The 19382-nt window shown below is 38.4% G+C and overlaps 1 pseudogene; it reads right to left on the bottom strand.

Moving 5' to 3' along the window:
• Positions 5165-5855, bottom strand: LOC104715210 (annotated as a pseudogene).

Genomic DNA, 19382 nt, shown 5'->3' with positions numbered 1-19382 from the left:
AAAAGTTAGAAACTATAAACACTCTAAATTGATTTGTTATAGCAATGTCAATAATATGTCACTATAATATGAAAGAACTAGATATTCACCCGCGGTACACCGCAGGGCTATTTTTTTTATAAAAGATTTAATTTGTTTTATAGATTAACTATATATATATATATATATATATAAGTAATGTTTAATTTGTATTTTTTAACATGTACAACCTTACAAATATAGATATATTAGTTAGTATAGAAATTATAAAGTATTTTGTTTGAGGTTTATTGTTTTTTATTATAGTATAACATACAATTAAATAAGTAGTGATTTATAGAAGGAATATACTGTGTTTTTTATTTATTTACAGATAGTAGTATTTTTATTATTTTAAATTGTTTAGATATATGTACCGGATAATTTTGTATTGTAGTTTTGTATTCCCTATATAATAAAATGGAAGTACACAACTTTTTTGGTAGACTATATAATTTTTATAAGTTGGTTACAAAATAGGCTATAGATTAAATATAGGTTGGTTACAAAAAAAGGTTATAGATTAATTGGTCAATCTGTAAGCTATATGAATACACTTAATAATATCCCAAAAAATCCTCTTAAAGAGAATATTCTAATAATTTATACAATTTATAAAATAAAATCTTTAGTATTCGATGTATTGTTACAAAAGATATATTGTTAGGCATAAAAATATACTGTTAAACGTAAATTTTTTTTTTGGCAATTTATCACACTTAATTTTGATTTCCGAGATCTTATTGTGCTGTTGAAAATAAAATCTTAACTGAGCACGGATCATATTAAAAAACTTTCACCAAACATGTTCAAAAATTAAAATAAAAACAAACAACAAACATAACCATTTCTCATACATAAAATTAGAAAATTAACAATATAAAACTTACAAAATAGATATTTTTTAAAGTCATCATATTTTGCATATAATTTTATTGCATAATATTTAATCCAAAAAACTTCTAAAAACAATCATATAAAATTATATTTTATTCTAAAGTTATAATATAAATAAAAGAAATTTCAACCCGTGCTCTAGCACGGGTCATAATCTAGTGTTTTATATATAAAGAATCAGTTAATTTTAGTATATATAATTTTGTTGTGAAATGCAAATAAAATTGTTAGCAGTTATTTGTTTGACATGAATTCCACATTATTTTTCTTAAAATAAACTTTGGTTATTAAAATAGACCCAAAATGTGTGTATATAATTTGTTCAGGAAATGTTTTTATGGAGAACATATTATTTTGTAAAATGGGAAACTTAATATTAATTAAATTTGTTGTAAACTTAATATTTAATGTTAAAGGGAGTGGTTCCTATTGTTTTGGAAATTTTCTTAGGATGAAAAATCTTATTTCTAAAAATTGAAATTTAATATTAATAAATTAAATGAATAATAAAATTAATAATTAATGTCAATGGCATGGTTGTAAATAGGTTGAAACTACAAGATTTATTTCATAAATGTCTCCAAAAATGTATATATAGATTTCAAGTAACCAGATATGTTAAAACAAAAAGTATAACAATATATTAAATTACTTATAATATAATAACTCGCTTTTTAAAAACTAAATTTAGAAAATTATGTCTTATAATGACATTCAAATCATGATGTAGAATATATATTGTTGAAAATAACTGCACATATATAAACTAATACAACATATTAAAATTTAATTTTAAAATATAAAAATATACAAAATTTGTATAAAATTTTTTTTAACTAGTGTTATAGCACGGGTACTTATCTAGAATCATTAGTAATATAAAACTTACAAAATATGTGTCTTTTTTCAAGCCATCATATTTATCATATGATTTTATTGCATAATGTTTTATCCAAAAAAACTTTTAAAAACAATCACATAAATTATATTTTATATAAAAATTACAATATAAATAAAATGAATTTCAATCCGTGCTCTAGCACGGACCTTAATCTAGTAGTTTTACAAATTGATGAGCCATTTTGCACGTACTTATTGTTTCTGGTAATTTCTAGAAAATAATTTCATATATAACACTTGTTTTCTTATCACATTTGTTAGATTTAGGACACAAACAATCTCTTATATTCCTAAAGTTCTTGGCTTGTTTTAAGTTGCTTTTTTTTCTTAACATGTATGTGCTTGCTTTAGTTCAAATCTTCTAGTACGTACTGTCCCTATTTGAAATCTCGATTTTAATTTACAAAAAGAATTGCTTTTTCTTGTTATATAACACTTTGTTACAAAATTTTGACTATACAAGAATGTACATTATAGGGTACCAAAGGAGACGCATGAAAAACTTTGTGGTGGAACAAGAAAAAGTTATATTTTAGCCAAATTTGGTTTAAGATAGATATGTGATTTGAATAGTTGTACTCAATTCAAAGTCTCATTGATTGAGGAATGTTAAAATAAATTACAGGTTGATTTCGTGTAGAGTCTAAAAGCATATTAGGTAGGTTCTAGTGATCATAAAGTTGATGAGCTAAAATATGCAAATCTCATATATATATATATGAGTTTTATATAATAAGATGTTAGTTATTTGATTTAAAATTTCATTGATAAATTCATGAGATAATATTCTAGGCGTTTAATTACAGATAATATTCTTGTGGCTCAGGAGATGTTTCATGGGCTGAATACTAACCGTCGGTGTAATTCAGAGTTTTTGGCGTTCAAAACGAACATGAGTAAGGCTTATGATAGGGTGGAATGAGATTTTCTGGAGGCGGTTTTGGTTCGTCTATGATTTCACAGGAAATGGATTTCGTGGATTATGTGGTGTGTCTCGTCTGTGTCGTACCAGGTTCTTCTGAATGGTCAACCCCGAGGCTTTATTAGACCAGAGAGGGGATTACGTCAGGGTGATCCTCTCTCACCATATTTATTTATCCTTTGCACAAAAGTTTTAATAGCAAATATTAAAAAGGCTGAACGGGAGAAGAAATTAATGGGTATTACCATTGTCTGTGATAGTCCTACGGTTTCACATTTGTTGTTCGCAGATGATAGTTTGTTTTTTTGTAAGGCAGCGGCAAATGAATGTAGGACGGTAATGGATATTATTGATAGTTATGGTACAGCCTCAGGACAGGAGGTTAATCTGGCTAAATCCTCTATTATGTTTGGTAAAAAGGTTCCTGATGATATTCGATCCCAGTTGAAATCAGTTATAGGCATCTCTAAGGAAGGCGGTATGGCTTCTTATTTGGGTATCCCCAAAAATCTGCAAGGGTCGAAAACTAAGGTTTTTAGTTATGTTAAGGATCGTTTGGACAAGCGAGTAAATGGCTGGTCCGCAAAGTGTTTGTCCAAGGGTGGTAAGGAAGTTATGATTAAATTGGTGGCTTTCGCCCTTCCCACTCATGTCATGTCATGTTGTAAACTACCACAGGATTTGATGTCTAAACTAACGAGTGCAATAGCTACCTTTTGGTGGAAGTCTAATGATAAGGCTCGGGGTATGCATTGGGTTGCTTGGGATAAATTGTGTAAGGATAAATGTGAAGGAGGATTAGGTTTCCGAGCTTTGGAACAATTCAATGAAGCCATGCTGGCTAAACAGTTTTGGCGCTTAATTCATTATCCGAATTCTTTAATGGCCTGGGTGATGAAAGGACGATATTTCAGGAACAAACATCCTTTTATGACAAAAAAACCGAATAATTCTTCCTTTGCATGGAGGAGTATTTACTCCACTAAGGGGTTGGTGGAACAAGGAGCGAGATGGGCAGTAGGTTCCGGGTCTTCGATTTTGGTCTGGCGTGATCCATGGTTGCCAGATATCCGTCCAAGACCAGCGAATGGTCGGGGGAGTTTATGGTTGCCGAGTTTGATGGTTAATCATTTAATCAATCCGGTTACGAAGGACTGGCATCTGCCTATTCTTGAGGAGTTTTTTGATCCTGAGGATATCTCTCTTATTTGGAGTATGCCGATTAGTAAAACTGGTCAACCGGATAGATTATTATGGCATTTTACTAAGTCAGGGAAGTATACGGTCAAATCAGGTTATCGGTTGGCCCGAGATTTACTTGCGGATGTTGAATATAGGCTGACTACTGTGGCCTTGCGGGCTCAGTCGTGGAAATTAGATGTACCCTCAAGGATTCAACATTTCTTCTGGCAGATTGGGTCGGGTACTCTCCCCGTTTTAGATAGGCTTTCGTATCGGGGTGTTCGGTGCGAGGCTACGTGTAAGCGGTGCGAGTCTGCAATAGAGACTATCAACCATGCATTATTCGAGTGTCCACGGTCGCGACACATTTGGGATTTGTCCCCAGTGGTTATTAATTCGGGAGGTTTTCCATATGATTCGATTTATGCGAATCTAGATTTCATATTCTGGTGGGCGTCTTCCCAATCCAGGGTTTCAGATATAGCTCTTCGTCTACCCTGGATTGTATGGTCAATTTGGAAGGATATGAACAAAAAGGTTTTCCAAGGTATTGAGGTAGAGCCAACTGAAATTTTGAATCAAGCGGCAAATGATAAATTACTGTGGAAGGAGGCCAAATCATACTCAACGCGTTATTTGGATCCACCGCCTCTTATGGAGGATAGGGGTCTCTTCCCTCGTTATCAGATTGATGGTTCATGGAAAAATGCGGATCCTTTTCAGAGTTTGGGCTGGAGGTGTTGCAGCGGCGAATATTCAACGCTCCTTCTGGGAGCATGGAGTCACCGAAGAGGTCTTACCCCCTTACATGCGGAACTACAAGCACTGATATGGGCTATGGAGTCCTTACTGGCGGCTAGAGTTGATTGTCAGACGTTTGAGACGGATTGTGCTAAGCTAATTGCAATGGTGCAGACGCCGGAAGATTGGCCTGCTTTCTCCAATTTGATGGAGGATTTCGCTTTCCTCCGAACCTTTTACCCTTCCTTCACCTTAGTCAGGATCCCCCGAGATGTCAACGCTAGGGCGGACTGTCTGGCTCGGTCATCACGTTGCTTAACCTCTGAATCTATTTTTGTAAACTCTTTTCCTCCTGTTTGGGCAACCAATCTTAGAGTTCTCTTTTAATTTTATTAATGTTTGGTTGAAAAAAAAAAAATTCATGAGAGTAATTATATTTGTAAATTTATTAGATTGTAAAGGGAAAAACATCTAGAGATTGAAACTAGACATTTTTTGTTTTCTAACAGTTTATTGACTTCAAGCATGTAACATAGAAACATGAAGAAGCATTTGGTCACACATGCATGTCAGTAAACACACACAGTTACGCATACATATGACCATGCGACCCAATGAGTTTTGTAAAACCAAAGGTAATGGCCATAGCTAACCATCCACCAATCAAAACCCTAAGCGACGACTTAACCACCGGTGCTTTCCCCAAAACCGCTCCTAACCATCCGAACATCACTAACGCCAACGTAACAGCCGCCACTATCACACCAATCCTCACTTTGTACTCTTTCACAAACGCAGCCGCCAACAACGGCACAACCGCCCCGAGAGAAAACGCTAACGCTGACGCCGCAGCTGCTTGCGTCGGGCTAGGAAGCTTCTCTTTCTCTACCTCTCCTCCTCCTCCGCTCTCTCTCTTCGTCTGAGCCTTCTCTATGTCGTACTGAGAGTAAACGGAGACAAACTCTCCGATCGCCATGCTACAAGCTCCGGCAACTAAACCGGCAAAACCGGTTAAGATCATGATTTTGACGTCTAGCTTGAATCGCACCAACACCCATCATAAGTGAAGCCGTTGAGACAAGACCGTCGTTTGCACCAAGAACGGCGGCTCTTAGCCATTGAGCTCGTTTGGAGTAGTCGAAAGCCTTTTCTTGATCTTTCTCCATGTAAGGTTCAAGGTGTTGTGAGATTCCATGGTTTGGATCTTCGTTAGATGAGAAAGAGTTAAAATGAAAGAGGAATATCTGTGAAGTGTGGAGAACACACGCCTACGTTGAGCTCTACTTATGGAGAGATTTTGTAATTGAGTATGATAATTCGTACGTACGAAAAAGTAATTATGTGGCGTGGAGTCGATAATATTAATGTGGTGGGGTATCATTATCACTAACATAAACACCTCTGACTTATATTTGAAAAATTGTGGACTAAAACCCACTTGTATTTGTCTTATTTCGCTGATTCATAACTTTTCAAACCTTGGAATTGGAATTAAGCACTACGTGTAGTATTAGAAATATAAACGAAGTGGTAACGGCTGGTCTATTGAGGATCCCTTTGATCCAGCAATTAGAGTCGTGTGCCAGTAAAAATTATAAACAAAAAAGTTAATAGTTAAATAACATAAACATGTATAACTTTGTGAAGTGACCTTAGTCTGCACAAGGCACCATCACACCAGGGATCGAGTTCCGCTCCTTACGAATGTAGAGATTAGGCTAATGGGCCGATCTGTTGTGGCCCAATGGTTGAAAAAAAAAACATGTATTGTTATGAATATAGAGTTTAGGGATAAAGCTCTTGTTATTCTTTAGCCTTATATAGTAGAGTACAAGGCTTAAACCGACATAAGGAAGTAATGGCCGAGTAAGGCTTCGGCTAATGGGCCAAAGGTGTGCGGACTGAGTATGGCCGATGGACCGAGACTCCATGGATAATATACGGGCCGGTCTATTGAGTCCACTAAATGTTTCACAACACTCCCCCTTGGACGAGATGACAGTGCCTATGTTGGAATGAGATCGACGCAATGTGCTTGGGGGTGCTGCCTCATTAAAACCTTACCAGGAAAACCCATTGGGACAAAACCTTGGTGAAGGAAAAAGAGTACAGCACACATTGCTCCCCCTGTTCCAAACATCACTCCAAGTCCCTAAGTCTCCGCATCCCAATCTGGTGCGCGAGCTTCTTGAAAGTTGTTGTCGGTAGCGATTTGGTGAAGAGATCGGCTGAGTTGTCGCATGACTGAACCTCCACCACTTGAACTTCTCCGGCCTTTTGTAGTTCATGTGTAAAGAAGAATTTTGGTAATATGTGCTTCGTCCGATCTCCCTTGATGTAACCTTCCTTGAGCTGTGCGTTGCAGGCTGTGTTATCTTCATAAATTACGGTTGCTTCTTTGCTGTCTTCGACGATACTGCAATCCGTCCTGATATGTTGAGTCTTCAATCTCAACCATACATACTTAAACTTTCTTTGCTATAACCTGCATCAGCTAAACCAACTAAAACCTTCTTTGTTATAGTTAGTAAAATATAAACCCAAAAATTAAATGTTCCTCCGTAGGTAACATAATAAATACTTAATTTCACTCTAGTGCCTTTGGGTTTAACAAGAACTAATTCTTGCTAGGAGGTTCACGGCAAAACTTATCTCTGGTCTAGTGTGGCCAGCCAAGATTAATTCTCCTATAGCACTGAGGTATGGCATTTCAGGACCGAGAATCTTTTCATCGGCCTTCTTAGGAGCAAATGGATCTTTATCTACATCTGTGCTTCTCACAACCATGGGGCTAGTCAATGAGTGAGCTTGCTCCATATTAAACCTCTTGAGTACCTTTCTGTATATGCCATTTGGTGCACAAGGATTCTATCTTTTATGTACTCAACTTGTAACCCCAAACAGAATTATTTTTCTCTCTTGCCTAGGTCTTTCATTTCAAATGCTTTCTACTTGTTTGAGCGATTTAACCAGGAGTTCCAAGGATATTTAAATCATCCACATAGACTGCTATTATCACAAATCCTTTGTTTGCAAACTTCTTTATAAATATACATGGACTGATGGGGTCATTTCTATAGCCTTTTCTTTGCCAAAAATTTGCTAACTCTATTATACCACATTCGACCACTCTGTTTCAGTCCATAAAGCGATTTGTCTAGCCTTATGCAGTACTGTTCTCGAGAACCACTCTTATCTTTGAGTTCTATTCCCTCTGGTAATCTCATATAAATTTCATTATCCAGTGGACCATATAAGTAAGCAGTTACAACATCCATTAACCGCAAATCCAGTTTTTCTCTTACAGCCAGACTTATTAGATATCTAAAAGTCGTTGCATCCATCACAGGGGAGTATGTCTCCTCATAGTCTATTCCTGGTCTTTGAGAGAATCCTTGTGCTACAAGTTGTGCCTTGTCTCACGCTTTCATTACTCTCATTTCTCTTTCTTACAAAGACCAACTTATGTCCAACTGGTTTTATATCAAGTGTTGTCCTTAAGGTCGGACCAAACACATTTCTCTTCTTCTAAGAGTTAAGCTCCACATCAATAGCTTCCTTTTAATCTTTGCTTTGAGTGCACTCTAATATAGACGTGGGCTCTAGATCCTCATTTATCTCAAGTGCTACCTTGCATGCAATTATTTCATTAATGTCGACATCTTTGCAGTTCCATTTTATTCCAAACATGATATAGTTTATCGAGCTTTTATTATTATCAATACCTTAAGGACCTTGAGGTTTAGCGTCCCAAACCTCATTGTTGGTACCTTAGGATTTGCCGCGGCCATGTCTATACTCTTTCCTTAACCTCGGTTTTATTTGCACCTTTCTTAGATTTCCGAAGGTTCTTTTCTATGGAACATATTGGTCTATTTAGACTCTGTAGCAACTTGATTATTGTGTTCCTTTTGAACATCAATACGTACTGGTGCATTACAAGCTGGTATTGTATGATTTTCTTATTCTCTTTGGGTCAAAAGGAATCTAGCAATTTATTAGCTAGCTTTTGCCTATATATAATTCTTTGGACCTCTGCATCATAGGCTAGAGTCCTAGGATCTTGCCAATTTAAGGATGTTTGATTCCATAATATTTCTTTGACCAGCTTGTTTGTCTCTCCACCCAACATAGAAAACTCGGATTCAACTAAGTGACAATCCGTGTATCTGGCCACATATAAATCACCCATAGTTGGCTCAAGATACTTAATAATGGTGGGAGAATCATATCCATCATATATTCCCATCCTCTTTAAGATCCCATTTTTTTCTGTGATGATATAAACGGCAATCCCGAATATTATTTTAGATGGGATATGTCTGGCTCATGACCCGTTAGTAATTGGGATGGTGAATATTCTATGCTCACTAGATGGCCTGATGCGTATAAGCTTTTCTGCATGTAATATTGTGTGTCCCCAAGCCGACACAAGAAGCTTCGACCTCATGAGTAATGGTCGAGCAATACGTTTAATGATGGATTCATCTAATCCATTCTCTGTATGTTCATGTGCCACAGGGTGGTCCACACTTCCCCCCATGGACATACCAGTATTATTAAACGCTTGGGATATAAATTCACTAGCACTATCTAGACTTATAGTCTTAAGTGGATAATCTCTTTATTTAAATTTACTGGTGATGGCCTTATAAATGAGTTTTCCTTGTGTACATGCTACACACGTGAGATTCTTTTAGGGATAACTTCTTCTCTCTTTTAGGAGTGTGCCCATTTTAATATCTGCTTACGCATCATGTTAGAACCCNAAGATCCCATTTTTTTCTGTGATGATATAAACGGCAATCCCGAATATTATTTTAGATGGGATATGTCTGGCTCATGACCCGTTAGTAATTGGGATGGTGAATATTCTATGCTCACTAGATGGCCTGATGCGTATAAGCTTTTCTGCATGTAATATTGTGTGTCCCCAAGCCGACACAAGAAGCTTCGACCTCATGAGTAATGGTCGAGCAATACGTTTAATGATGGATTCATCTAATCCATTCTCTGTATGTTCATGTGCCACAGGGTGGTCCACACTTCCCCCCATGGACATACCAGTATTATTAAACGCTTGGGATATAAATTCACTAGCACTATCTAGACTTATAGTCTTAAGTGGATAATCTCTTTATTTAAATTTACTGGTGATGGCCTTATAAATGAGTTTTCCTTGTGTACATGCTACACACGTGAGATTCTTTTAGGGATAACTTCTTCTCTCTTTTAGGAGTGTGCCCATTTTAATATCTGCTTACGCATCATGTTAGAACCCGGATGGCCAATCCGGTCATGCCATAAAGTCAATTGTTCATTGAACATCTTATTCTTTGCCAAATGATTTTCTGTCATATTAATCTTAGCATGGTAAATACCAGTGGCTAGTGCAGGTATAGACTCTAGGACTTTCTTATGTCCTTGGGTGATTTCAATATAGCGGAACTCTCTGTTTCCTTCACCCTTTATTTCAATATGGAAACCATTCAAATGAATGTCCTTAAGGCTCAATAAGCTTCTCTTAGAGCTGGGTGAATATAATGCAACACTTAGTTCAAAATGTGTGCCATAAAATATATGCCTGGCCGTAGCCTTTACTTAGGCTTGCTATACCCGCTTATCTTNGTTGCTAATATTGGCATTTTCAAAGTTGTGTGGCTTAATCCACTATCCACCACACTTATGTTCTTGTCCTTAGCCATTTCCAATAATGGACAAGATTTTATGTTTTAATATATATTGAAGGAAATAGAATAATTGAATTTAAACCAAAATAATAATTCAATCAAATTCAAGGCATAGAAATTAAATCAACACACCACATGAGTTTAATTATTTTCTTTAGGCAATTACAAATCTCATAATCCAATTTAGTCATCTTTCTCATGGTTGAAATTTCCTTCACCATCAAGATGAACCAGGTTAGCTTCTGGATTTTTTTTTTCTTTATTTTCAAACTCTCTTAATAGAGATCAACAAGGTGCTTAGGAGTTCTGCATGTCTTTATCTAATGGTTCTCTATACCATAATTATTATTACAAGTGGACTTGGTCTTATGTTGCGGTTTAGATAACACGCGGCCTCTACCCCGACCACGGCCGAAGCCTAATCGGTTTCTACGGTCTTGACCATCATAATTATGTCTTTGGTAAGTCCCACGACCAGGACCACCACGTCCACTTCTTCCTTGGCCACGGCCACACTTGTCCCTATGGACATAGTTAGACTCATTAGTCTCTTTGGCTCTTTAGGCTCTTTAGGATTTTTTCTTAGTCATATCAACCTTGTGGGCTTCATTGCACTTTTCATCAATAATATCTCATTGTTTTGCTCATCTAGCATTAAACAAGAGTTTTAGGTCTGCGTAGGTTTTTAAACCTTTCTCGCGATATTGCTGCTGGAGCACAATGTTATTTGTGTGAAATGTCGAGAATGTCTTCTCCAACAATTCCTTCTCAATGACCTTAGTACCACACAACCTTAGGATTGAGACAATCTTTAAAGCTCTGAGTTATACTCATCGAGGGACTTGAAGTCCTGGTTCCTTAGGTTTTCCAATCGAATTGAGCATTTGGTAGGAGCACCATCTTTTGGTGTCCATATTTGCTTTTAATCTCTGTCCAAAGGGTCAATAAGATTATCTATCGTGAGGTACTGGTTTTCTAAGCTCTCAGCAAGATAATCGTTTGATGTCTATATTTTCTTAGTGCAATCATTATAATCAACAATATACTCACATAGGTTGTAACACCCGCAAACCAATTTTTGGTATTTTGGTAAGGGTGTCGATCGACACCCTCTAGTGAGGCATCGATCGACACCAGTTGTGGCCGGTTTGGTCGGTTCAATTTTAATTGTCCGGTTTGGGGAGTTGGTTTAAGGAAAACCCTAGCTCGGGTTTTTAAGAGGGGAGCTCGAGTTTTTCTCCTCTCTTGGCCGCTTTTGTCAAAAACAGAGAGAAAAGAAGTGTTCTTGAGATTGTGAGTGAGATTGTGAGATTTCTTGGCTGTTCTTGAGAGATTGGAGGCTGGGAAGGTGCTAGAAGCTTGCTAGGAGTGAGGGATTCGTCCTTATTGGTCAGAAACTTCCTGCAAAGAGGTGAGTGCATGACCATGGCTTATCTAAGCTAAGATCTCTAGATTCTATGTGATTTGGTGCTTATGTGGTTGTTTCTTTGAGTTCTCTATGATATTTCGTTGCTGTCTGGGCTGGGTTTGGCTTCTGGGAGTGCAAGGAGCGGATTGGAGAAGCTTGGAGGCGAGATTTGGAGTTTCTGGTCGAGGGGAAAATCGCTGCTCGGCATCGGTGTCGGTCGACACCAGTTGGGGTGTCGGTCGACACCAACGCGAGGACGGCTCGGGACTTTAGCGAGTGTCGAACGATGCCATGTGGAGGTGTCGGTCGATGCAAACTAGGGTTTCCGGGAGTGTCGGGCAGGGTGTCGGTCGACACCAGTTTGGTGTCGGTCGACACCAGATGTTCAGTATCGATCGACACCATCTGGTGTCGGTCGACACCCCTTGTTCAGTTACGATGGACGTCGCATGCTTTGTATATTGCCTGGTTTGTTTTATTGGTTGTTGTTTGTGGCATGTAGAGATCTTATTGCTTGTGTGTATAGCCCAGTAGATGGGAGGATTGCCTCACTGAGTGTTTATCAAATACTCATGCATCTCAATTTGTGTTTGTGGTGCAGGTAAAGGCAAAGTGTGATCGTGGAATCAAGGCAATGAAGAGGAGGATGTTCTAGGGACTCGATTGGATGTTGTCTGGCATTGCTAGGTTGCTAGAGTTGGGTCATTAGAAACATTGCTAGGTTGCTGGTTCCTTGTTTCTTGTTGTTTGGATTGATTATTGTTGATGATTATGGTTATTGGTTTTTATTGGAGTATTATTGGATATTATGTTGGTGTTGTTATTTCCGCTGATGTTTGTGATTGTGGTTAGGTGGCTAGTGGGTATGGGACCACTAGTTGTAGTTTATTATTATATTAAATTATATATATTTATTATTTAGTATTTATTATTAAAAAAAAAGGTCGGTCGTTTCATAGGTCCTTTGATTTTAATCCAAAACATGCACCTAATTATATCATGCGGTTTTTAAGACCGAACCATGTAATTAATTTGGATCATGCCATGCGGTATTTAAGACCGAACCATGGAATTATTTTAGTCATAGGCTATGCGGTATTTGAGACCGAAACATGCCTTCATATTTAAACCTTTAGGCCATGCGGTATTTGAGACCGAACCATGCCATGCCATAACACTCAAATTTCGTGGATTTATGTCTTGTTTTTATTTCATAATTTCGAACTTTAGGTCATGCGGTATTTGAGACCTAAACATGCCATCATATTTAAACCTTTAGGCCATGCGGTATTTGAGACCGAACCATGCCTTATATTTGCTTATATTTTCGTGGTTTAATCTATGCACACAAGACAACAAAACTAAATAGCATGCAAAAGTTTCCTTTTCTTAGATAATTTAGAAATTTTCCTTTTTCTTAATTTTTCCTTTTCCAATTAGGAATTTAAACAAAAGTTTAGGGACCTAGACTTTCTCTAGGATCCCGATTTTTAATTTGGTTTTAGGGTTCTTATGCAACCTAAATTTACAGGAAAATTCTATGCCAAATTCGATTAACAATACTCTTATGCAAATCGATTTACTTTCAAAGATGCATGCAGTTCCATATTTTAAATATCCTAGAACGATCAGATTCATAATACTCTTTATGAAATTCGAAATTAACAGTTTAGTTCTAGGTTCTTATGCAACAATCAATCAAGCAATAATAAGCAATCAATCAAACGGATTTAAGCTTGATATATTTTGGTGCAATTCACAAACAATCTAACAATCCTATGCGACCGGTTTTAGAGTTTTATAGGATTAGAGATCTTAAAATTTGTTTGTTGTGTACTTGCATATTTAGGGTTAAAATAATCTTTAGAGTCCAGGTTCGATTATATGGTCCCATAAGTCTGACTGGTTTTGATTTGGGAGCTAAAGACCTCAGATATCCCTTGATCACAAACCGCGAACCTCGGACCTCGATCTACTATCGACCTGATTCTCGTCCCGCTCAGGTATTGCTCTCGTCCGGAATCTCGTACCGCTATCGTCTGGATTTTTGTACCGCTCTCGTCCGGATACGTCTAGGAACCGCGAACCTCGATGGGGTTTTGAGAAGATCTCGATCACGAGCTAGAGGATGCTCGTGTATTAACAGAAGAACTTCGAGACAAAGAGAAAAGTATCGAAGGAGATGAAGAACAAGAGGCGGTTTAGGGTTTTAGGGAAGACGAGAGAATCGGCGGCTGCCTTTAGAGTTTTAGGGTTTGAGGCTATCGTGCTGATAACGTGTTATGAAAATAGAGTTTAGGGATAAAACTCTTGCTATTCTTATTGATTAATCCCGAGGTTACATGCATATATATAGTAGAGTACAAGGCTAAAGCTTAAACCGACATAAGGAAGTAATGGCCGAGTAAGGCTTCGGCTGATGGGCCGAAGGTGTACGGACTGAGTATGGCCGATGGACCGAGACTCCATGGATAATATACGGGCCGGTCTATTGAGTCCACTAAGTGTTTCACAACATGTATAACTTTATATTTGTTTTCTTGATATAAGAGAAAAAAAAATAGATGGATTGCTAAATTGGAAAGCACTGACAAATAAAATAAGAGAAAAAGTTGATAATTAAAAAAAAAAAAGAAAGAAAGAGGGACGAGTGTGGTTTAGATTCTACGTCTACGTGTAATTTTTCTTCATATATATATGCATGCATACGTATTAGCCTACGTTCTCTAAAACATATTATTGTATTTACTGATTTATCTATTTATTACACATATCTATTATACACTTTACAACATAATTTGCTATTATAGAATAAAGTCTTGCCATTTAGTGTAAATAAGGAAGGGTAGTTATGTCATATAATATTTGTTGATTTTTTTTTTTGGTAGGCATATAATATTTGTTGATTATTTACAAAATCCCCGCCCCTAATATTACACGCAAGTATATATTAGTTTTGTTACGTATACACAAGTGTTAATTATTTGTTTTATTTGGTGGTTAAAATCTATTTTTGCCACTATCATTTTCTTCGACTTATGTCATACATCATACACATTAGTATTTTGGTATTACCGCTTTATTCTTCTTCTGCCTCTAATAATATTTTAGAATTAATTTCATTTTAGTTTTCATAATCAATTTTATTTTTACATACTCAAAGATGATATACTACATAGACAGCAATTATTATGTAAATTTATGGATTGTATTGAATCTAGTATTTTATATGATCTGAGCTTTAATATATTTTTATATGATTTTAATGATTTTAGGGAATTTGATATGATGTATTATAAAATTCTTTCAAATCCTACCTAAAACTATGATATTTAAATTATCTTTAACTAAGTAAATCCTCTTAAATCCTTCAAAATCATTAAAAATCAAATCCTCAATATATTTTCAATAACAATGGATTTTAAGTATTATTTTTTAAAATCATTAGTTCAATAACATTGGATTTCATTAGACTTATTCAAATCCATGATTGAATAACATATAATTTATAAATTTTAAATAAATCACTTAAAATGCTAAATTCAATACACCCTCCTTAATTTTTTATTTAGCCACCATGTAATCACCTATTTATATCAATGGCCATATGAAGGGTACAAACTAACCATATAAAAGTAGATATTTTTGGTCATTTGGTAGCTATTTAGCAACGAATTTAAAGACTGCTAAAATCCGATTTTCGGATGTTTCATTGGAAACTTGGTTGCTCAAAATTGGAATCCTAATATGCTAGCTAAAGCCATTATTACTCTATATTATAGCTGAAGAGAATTCTCAAAGTTTTTTGAGCAATACTTTTAGGTTCCATAAAGTGTTTCAATGAAGATACAAAGAGAGAAATTAAACTAAAGAGGGAGAAACATATAAGATAGGTAGCAAAGAGAAAGAAAATTTGTGTCTTCACTTTAACATTTCTTCTTCATCTTCTTTGTTGTTAGACCAATTTCATTGGTAGGATCTAGATGAGTTTGTAACATCCACGAATCGAAATCCCGGTTTAGGGGTTGCATCAGTCGATGCACTATGTGCATCGGTTGATGCAAAGCCGGTTTAGTGCGGACGAGTTTAAGTTAAACGCTGCGTTTTGGGTTAGGAAAAACCCTTAACTCGAATGTTTTATCTCATTCGACGAGTTTAGCCGTTTTTGAGAGAAAAGAAGAGAGAAAAAGAGTTCTAAGTGTTCTTGGTGAAAGTTTGGGAGTTTGAGGCTGTTCCTTTAGAGATCTGTAGCTGAGATCGTTGTAGGAGCTTCCTGGAAGTGTTTTCTTGCTTGTTTGAGGTTCAGAATCGTCTTGGCAAAGGTAAAGGCAAAGTGTGATAGTGGAATCAAGGCAATGAAGAGGAGGATGTTCTAGTGGCTCGCTTGGTTGTCTGGCTTCTGTTAGGTTGCTAGAGTTGAGTCCTAGAATGTTGTTTAGGATTGATGGTTTTCTGGTTTATGTTGATTGGATCATTAGTTGATGATTGGAATTAATATTGGTTATTAGTTTATTGGTTATTGGATTATGGGTTATTTATTGGTAGTGTTATTTCCGATGTTTGGTGTGTTTGTGGTTAGTTAGCTAGTGGGTATGGGACCACTAGCTGTAGAGTATTTATTTATTTATTTATTATTATTACTATTTAAAAAAAGAAAAAAAAATGGGTCGGGTCGTTTCAGTTTGGTATCAGAGCCCTTACGGTTCTAGGTTTGGGTTCACTAGGCTGTAGATGTTTGGGATTTGCATGCTTTGATTGATTATGTTAGTTAGTCAATTGTGTGTGGCATGGAGTCCTAGAACATCCTCCTTGAGCCTACTGTGTGATTCCACGGTGAGTTTATGTTTCTGTGTTATGCTTAAATTGTTTGCTTAGTCTTCTGTTCATGGTAGTGCATATGGCTATATGTTGTTGCTGGTCGTGGACGCGGTCGTGGTCGTGGTAGGGGCAGAGGCCCAACAGTTAGTGATACTGTGGACCAGAGTGTGACAGTTGAGGGTGTTGGAGAGTCGCATGGTGTCCAAGAGGATTCCGTGAGTGTGGCCGGAGGCGGCAGTTCTGGTGCTCAAGAGGCCGGTGATGCTAGGGTCCAGGGAGTGGGAGTTCCAGCGGGTGGAGTCCCTGAAGTTGATTTTGCGGCTTTTCTAGCACATGTGTTGGTAGCGGTTGCCAGCAGTGGTACCGGCTCAGGCTCAGGTAGTGCCACCAATGGTGGCGGAGGAGCGGCAGCCAGTGGCTGCGGATTTGGGAGGGCATAGTCGTTATTTGTCTATGCACAAGGAGATGCGTGGCATCGATACTGCGCGGTTTTCGGGTGGTACAGATCCTACTGCTGCAGATGCGTGGAGGACGAGTGTGGAACGTAACTTCCAGACTCTGAGATGTCCTGAGGAGTTTTGGGTGGGCATAAGGGTCCACAACTTGGTTGGTGATGCTCAGGTGTGGTGGAGATCAGTGGCTGCTAGGAGAGTGCAGAGGGAGATGACTTGGGCTGACTTCGTGGAGGAGTTCAACCACAAGTACTTTCTAAAAGAGGCATTAGACCGGTTGGAGGTGCAGTTCCTTCAGTTATCACAGGGGACGCAGTCAGTGCGGGAGCTGGACTTGGAGTTCAGTAGACTTCTTTCTTATGGGGGTTGTGCTTTGGAGTCTGAGGAGGCCCATATCAGGAGGTTTATGAGGGCTCTTCGTGATGATTTGAGGGTCCATTGTAAAGGAAGGAGTTATGCTTCGCGTGCAGAGCTGGTTGAGACTGCAGCAGAGATTGAGGAGGATATCCGGGCAAAGGCAGCGACGGTTAGTCCAGCGGTGCAGTATAGGAAGGCTCATCATCAGGGAGGTTCTAGCAAGGGCGGCAAGCCTGCGCAGGGAACCAAGAGGAAGTGGGAGGCTATGTAGAGACCGAGTGGTGCAGGGTGCTTTGGTTGTGGGAGCATGGAGCACAAGGTAGCTAGCTGTCCTCAGAGGAGTGCTCCAACGGCAGTGGTTCGTGTATGCTATTATTGCAGGGAGCCGGGCACATCAGGCCCAAGTTTCCTAAGTTGTAGCAGATGGCGGTGGCAGCGGTGCAGCATCTGGTGCAGCCTGGAGTGCAGCAGGTAGCACGGATTGATCAGGCGCCACGGGTGTACACGACGGTCGAGCCTGGTGGAACCAGTGCCGGAGCAATCACAGGTATAATTTCTGGTACTTAAACTTTGTGAATTTCAGTAGGTTCAGATTTTATGTTTTCCTGTGATAAAGTGTTAGGTTCTCAACAGATGAGGTTTATGTAGGGACCTTGTTGGTGGACGGGTTTAAGTCCCACGTTATGTTTGATTCTGGAGCTTCTCATAGCTTCATTTCTCCAGAGTGTTTAGAGAGTGCGGATATCAGAGGAGATCACGGGGAGCTTACATGAGTTGTCAGAGTTGCAGGGGGCAAGTTTCTGAGGGTCATTGGACGAGCTAGAGGAGTGGATATTCAGATCACAGGAGAGTCGTGGCCAGCGGATTTGCTTATCAGTCCAGTGGAGTTGTATGATGTTATTCTCGGGATGGATTGGTAGCGTCAGCATATGGTACATTTAGATTGCCATCGGGGTAGAGTGGAGTTTGAGCGTCCAGGAGGGAAGTTGGTTTTTCAGGGTATTAGACCGACTTCGGGAGTCTCGTAATCTCAGCCATTCAAGCTGGGAAGATGATCGAGAAGGGCCTTGAGGCTTATCTAATTACTATATCAATGCCAGAGTCAGTGGGGAAGTCTACGGTTAGTGGTATTCAGGTTGTTGAGGAGTTTGACGATGTGTTTCAGTCATTGCAGGGATTACCACCATCTAGGTCTGATCCTTTCACTATTGAACTGGAATCGGGGATGACGCCGTTATCCAAGGCTCCTTATAGAATGGCTCCAGCAGAGATGGCAGAGCTGAAGAAGCAGTTAGAGGATTTGTTGAGTAAGGGATTCATCCGTCCTACTTTATCACCGTGCGGAGCGCCGGTGCTATTTGTTAAGAATAAGGATGGGAGTTTCCGTTTGTGTATTGATTACCGGGGTTTGAATCGGGTCACTGTGAAGATCAAGTACCCTCTTCCCAGGATCGATGAGTTGTTGGATCAGTTGAGGGGTGCTACTTGGTTCTCTAAGGTAGATCTGACGTCAGGTTATCATCAGATACTGATAGATGAGGCAGATGTGAGGAAGACGGCTTTCAGGACGAGGTATGGGCATTATGAGTTTGTGGTGATGCCTTTTGGGTTGACTAACACGCCAGCAGCGTTTATGAGATTGATGAACAGCATGTTTTAGCAGTTTCTAGACGTGTCTGTCATCATTTTCATCGACGATATTCTGGTATTTTCTAAGAGTCCTGAGGAGCATGCAGTGCATTTGAGGGCAATTCTGGAGAAGCTGCGGGAGCATAAGTTGTTTGCTAAGTTGAGCAAGTGCAGTTTTTGGCAGCGTGAGATGGGTTTTCTGGGTCACATTGTTTCTGCAGAGGGAGTTTCTGTAGATCCGGAGAAGATTCAGGCTATCAGGGATTGGCCTAGACCGCAGAATGCCACAGAGATCAGGAGTTTCCTTGGTTTGGCAGGTTACTACAGAAGATTTGTGCAGGGCTTTACAAGTAAGGCACGCCCGATGA

This window comes from Camelina sativa, chromosome 9, assembly GCF_000633955.1.
Source record: "Camelina sativa cultivar DH55 chromosome 9, Cs, whole genome shotgun sequence".
Classification (NCBI taxonomy): Eukaryota; Viridiplantae; Streptophyta; class Magnoliopsida; order Brassicales; family Brassicaceae; genus Camelina; species Camelina sativa.
The sequence above is the reverse complement of the archived record's forward strand: the minus strand, read 5'-3'. Positions and strand labels throughout refer to the sequence as shown.